The following is a 6,000-nucleotide window of genomic DNA, read 5'->3' on the forward strand; positions in this document are numbered from 1 at the left end:
TGTGAACCGTCTCACCGCCCGCACGCTACAGTGCAGGCAGTACATGCCCTTTCTTTTAACGTAATTCGCTAACAATATACAGTGTGCCCTCTAAAGGCTAAACATTCTGCGTCATTTGGACTCCAAAGCTATTTTTCCTGTAACATTATGCCTGTATTCTAGTCGCACTTTAGACTTTTTTCCTCAAAACAAACGACTGTTTTCTGAACTTTACAAAAGCCTTTGTGTAGCTCTGTATGAATCTATATTCATAATTAGGGATGTAAATCTCATTGTGGTAGACGATTCCATATGCATCCAGATACACGGGTTAACATAGAATTGAAAAAAGATAGATTTTAAAAACAGAACCATTCGATAGAGTGTACAAACGATACGATTTGATTTCATGTTGATGTGGACGTTAATCTTACATTATAAAATAAAGAAGCCAATTGTATACAAGTGGCATTCTTACAGTATATTTAAATGTGTAAAAGAGCACATCACACCCCCAAGCATGCTGTAAACGTTCAGGCACAATGATTAATAATAATACACGTAACAATTAGGACTGTGAAAAATAACCCGTTAACGGTGGTAACCAATTTATCGCATTCATTATCTTACATTTTTTTAGTGTAATTAACGCATGCGCAACAGAGCAAGCACGCCTCTCCGTTATGATGGCAGACGTCGCCACACAGTCACTCCGAGTCTGACGCTCTTTTATAACTTAATTCTGACCTGAACACATCAACAGCAGTACAATTAAAGCACCATGTACTCACACGCTTCTAGTCCGTTTATCCTGGGAACGACACTTCCTCATTCTCATTACAAGAATGCGAGATGCATTCAGGGACACTCCGAACATCACAAAAACCGCTGTATGATGCGTGTGTTTGTGTGTGTGTAAACAAACAGGAAGATAAAGAAAAACATGAAGTGCATATTCCATTATTACTTGTATTATTACTTCCGCTGTAACTCTTAATTCGGATGTACAATTTGCTACATTTAAGTAAGCAGGAAAATACAATGAAAAAAAGTAAATTTACCTTAAATTACATGATGTCTTTGAACACCACCCCTAATTGCTCATGATAACACGGTTTAAAGTGTGATTCAAATGTTCTGCTGCTATTAAAGAGACTAGTGTTAGACCAGGGGTCACCAACGTGGTGCCCGCGGGCACCAGGTAGCCCCCCACGACCACATGAGGTGCCCGCAAGCCTGCTTTTCATTCAGGTTTTCAGTTAATAATGAAAGAACAGTAGAAAGAAATGCATTCTGAAATACAAAATGTGAGTTGTGGACGCCAGCATTTTGATAATGTTCTGGTAAAACAAGCATATTCGCTTTGTTTGGGTTTAAAATAAGCTCTGAAAATAAATGTTCCAAAAATGAGTAGCTCTTGGCCATTTTCATTTTGTAAAAATAGCTCTCACAAGGAAAAACGTTGGTGACCCCTGCTGTTAGACAAATAGATTTTTACACTTGTGTGGTATCTTTTAGCTTTTTAGCATTTGGAGCCGTTAATACAAACAAATACTGTTAATGTTATCCTGTCCTGTCATTTATCTTTCTGTTAATTAAATACAGAAAAAATGGGCATATTTCAGACATCGTGGCTGATAATAATAAAATTATTTGTAAATAACTACATCACATTTCATGTAAATGCATATCAATTTTGGAAATACGGGCTATTATATTATTTTCAAAATAATATACAGTTAGAAATCCCCCAGTTTTTGCAACTTGTTTAAGTTGATTGTTGTGAGTGCCGATTTGTTCAACGGTGCTTGAACGCACCATCTAACTTTCTCCCATGCTGCACAGATAGACCTCTCTGAAAAACAAACTCCAGGCTCGTACTGGTGGATGGTGGGTCTGCATTCATTTAGTGCTTTTAATTTGATGTTGTTCCTGTCTTAGTTTAAAGGGATAGGTCGGATAGTTTGACATGAAGTTGTATGACGATACGAGCGTCTTCATCACATACACACGAATGGAGAGGCGACAGTGCGCAGGGAAACGGCGGCAGACAAATATAACGCAGAGCGATTGGTGAGGTCTGATTTCTTTGAGGAGGCATTTTATGATGCAAATGTGTTACTCTTTTGAACGCATATTGTTTTGAGAAGCCAAACTCATTGCTTACTGTAAATGACCCAGTAACTAAGCAGAACTACGTTCCTCGTCACGGAAATCGGACCAAATATGGGGGGGGGTAAGTCACTGTTGCTGTAGTACAATGTTGATGGGGATGTCATACCACTTCGTGTCAAAAAATCCAAACTATCCCTTTAACACAATACATAACAAATAAGATTAATGAGTTTGCTATAATATATGTTTGTTTTGCTGATCTTTCCCGTTGACTAGCTAGCTAGTGCGCTACTAATGCTAGTGCTGCTAATGCTACTTAGATCCATTCTCGTCCTCAGTCATGCTAAGCTACGGAGCATGCGCCGCAAGCCGAGGCTCTGGCGTTGTTAAAGAGACAGATTGTCAACCGGTTGCTAATGTTGCAACACCCGGTTCATGTCTACAATCGATTAATCTAAGGATTTATGGTTGATTCTTATCGATCCAGGAAGCTGCTATTGATGCAGCCGTACCCGTCGCTTGTCAAATATCCGGTCACATCGGTTTATCGTTCACAGCCCTACTCATAATGTTAGGACGTTTTCTCAGAAATACGCACCTTTTTTTCCGTAATGTCACATCTTCACTCATGTAGCATGATGACTTCTCTTAAGCCTTTTTTTGTCTTTTTTTTCAAGGCCTGAAGGTACAATTGTGTGCTTTTTATTGTCATTTTAAAAGGTAATCCTAAATGTTAGCGCAGGTGACACTGACGACGTGACGTGTGGCACAATCACTTCATACTTGGAGGGTGGCTGATTGAAAAAGACTGACATGACAACATAAACAACAGCCCATTCATTAGCAGCGAAACATGATCACAACCTCTTTTAAGGCTTTCAGGGGGATTATTGATCCTTCAGTGTGGTCACTTTAGCGGTGACAGAGGGTCTCTTGTCAGTTGAATGGGGGTCGAGGGATTGCAACACATGAAAAGGTCTAAATGACACAAATAAGGCCGAAGGTCATCTCCCAGAGGTCCACCTAGTGGGTGTATGTCACTGAGAATTTAGTCTTAAAATTATAAGAAAAACATGTAGTTTTGCAAGATAAAAACTGTAATTTCTGAGATTTTTTTCACTACATTTTACGAGAAGAAGGATGTAATATTACGGGGAAAAATGTGTATGGTTAGAATAAAGCCTTAATTAAGAAAAAAAGAATAATTATAACACATTCATAAATACTACAAAAAAGTTTACAGGAATGACATTGTAATTTACGAGAAAAAAACATTGCAATATGAGAATAGAGAATGAGTATATGTAATATGGGAATTAAAAAAAAAAGATAATACAAAAAATATGATAATAAAGTTAAACAAGTGAAAAAAGTCATCATGTTACAAGATTTTTGTATTTTGTTATTACATGAATGAAGATTCAAGATTGTGAGAAAAAGTTGTGAAAATGAAGTCACGGTGTTGTAAAAAAAAGAGTATTTTTACCAGGATGAGGCCGAAATGAGAACAAAGTCATAATTAAAATCAAAATAATAATGAAGAAAAAAATGTGTTTATAATATACTTTTTTAAGTGAAGTTTTACAAGAAAATTGCAATGTAATAATTAAAAGAAAAAGAGTAGTCACATCACAATAATGTTGCAAGAACATTTTATTCTAGAACAGTAGTGTCCAACGTGCGGCCCGGGGGCCAATTGCGGCCCTCAGCTGTGATTTTATCAGCCCGCAGCACAGTCTAAAAATATAATTTAACAAGCAAACGTAATAAAAATGCAGCAGCAGCAGCAAAAACGGGAAAATCAATCCAAAGTAAAAATATTAAGAGAAGAGTTGCCATCTAGCAAGAAAAGAAAGCCATCATTTCACTAGAATAAAGTCATACTAGGAGGAAAAATGTCATTTTAGTAGCATGAAGTTGAATTATTCAAGACAAACGTTTTATTGTCAAAAACAATGAATAAAGTTGTAATTTTTGGAAACTTAGGTTGCGGGAAAATGTATAACATGTTAAAATATTAAAAGAAAATATACAAGAAAGTTGGAATATTAGGAAAATTATTTTTAAAAATCAACAGCAGAGTAAAGTCAAAATATTAAAAGAACAAAATAGTTTTGTAACGAGAAAAAAAGCTGCAATTTTATGAGAATAAACTTGTGGGAAAATATCATTTTAGTAACAGTGTTGAAATAAAGAAAAAATACATTGTTTTAAAAAATTAAAAATACTTTGGGAATAAAGTTATAATTACAAGAAGAAAATTTACAAGAAATGAAAAAAACACTAGAAATGGAAAAAAACAGCTGTAATTGTACGGGGATAAAGTTAAAATATTAAGGAAAAAAAGTCAGAATCGAATGAAGAACAAAAGTCGCAATTTTCCAAGAATAAACTGGTATTGTGATGGAAAAAAACATCATTTTTAACAGCATTTCACCTGTATTACAAAGGTGAAATGCAGTTTTTTCTTGCGATACGTACACTGTAGCTTCCTAGCATATCCACCTGTACGTGTGTTGCTCTACAAAATATCCAAGTGGCCCTCGCATCCTCTCATTTTTCAATATGTGGCCCTCGCTGGAAAAAGTTTGTTCTAGAAGAATTACCTTGTAATATTTCAGAAATCATACACTCCTGATCAACTGAAAAAGAGCTTCTACTTGTAAGTCAAGCTTCAAAATGCAGAAAGAAACAATGGGAATAAGAAAAAAACATTTTTTTGAGTAAGCAATTTATTGCAAACAAACATTTAAGTGAAACGTCTGATCAGCTGATCAAAAGTTTAACAACAAGTTTTACTTTATAAGCCAAAATCTTGGCCAAAATGTGGATTGAATGTGATTTAGTGTCAGGTATTCTCACTGTCATGATCTCTTCATGGCAAAAGCAAAAACGCTTTTTTTCTTTGAACGCGGTCGGATTGTTGAGCTGCCGAAGCAAGGCTTCTCACAGCACGCCATTGCTGCTGTTGCTGGGCGGAGTAAGACAGTCATATGAAACTTCTTATGTTATGGAACAAAAAATCAAGCGGTAGACCCAAAGAAACGTCGGATACGGAGGTTCCCATTGGCTGTCCATCAAGACACGGGACCATCCTCGGCCCAAATGAAGGTTGTTACTGGTGCAGATCAGACGGCATCTGTCAGAGAAGGTTTTTAAGAAAAAAAAAAACGTCTTCAAATGCCTCGTCTCCTTCAAAGCCACAAAACTGACCATTTTGCACGAGAGCACCAAACATGGGACATTGAAAGGTGGAAGAAAGTTTTATTCTCTGATGAGAAAAAATGGAACCTTGACAATCCTGATGGCTTCCAACGTTATTGGCATAACAAGGAGATCCCACCTGAGATGTTTTCCACACGGCACAGCGGAGGGGACGCCGTCATGATCCTTCAATGGCTTCAGGTCGTGCAGGGGCGTCAAACAGCAGCTGACTATGTCGAGATGTCCCTCATGACTGAAGGCCCTCGTCTCTGTGGTTAATGACTGGCTTTTTCAACAGAACAACGCTGCACTTCACAATGTCCGCCTGACAAAGGACGTCTTCCAGAGGAAAAGTCACTCTTTTGGGTCATGTGTGTTCCCCTGATCTAAATCCGATTGAGAACATTTGGGGATAGATGGCGAGGGAAGTTGACAAAAATAGACATCAGTTCAGTTCACCGTGGATGCCCTCCGTGAAGCTATCTTCCCCACCTGGAGCAACATTCCCACTAGCCTCCCGGAAACACTGGCATCAAGCATGCCCAAACCCATTTTTGATCAGGAGTGAATCATGGCAACAAAGTGTTAATATTCCAATAAAGAACATGCACACGCATGTTTATGATATTAATTAGGGGGCAAAAAATAAATAAAAAAAAGAATAATGTTGTAACAGTAGAAGAAAAAAAAGAAATTGACGAG

This window comes from Dunckerocampus dactyliophorus, chromosome 15 (assembly GCF_027744805.1).
Source record: "Dunckerocampus dactyliophorus isolate RoL2022-P2 chromosome 15, RoL_Ddac_1.1, whole genome shotgun sequence".
NCBI lineage: Eukaryota > Metazoa > Chordata > Actinopteri > Syngnathiformes > Syngnathidae > Dunckerocampus > Dunckerocampus dactyliophorus.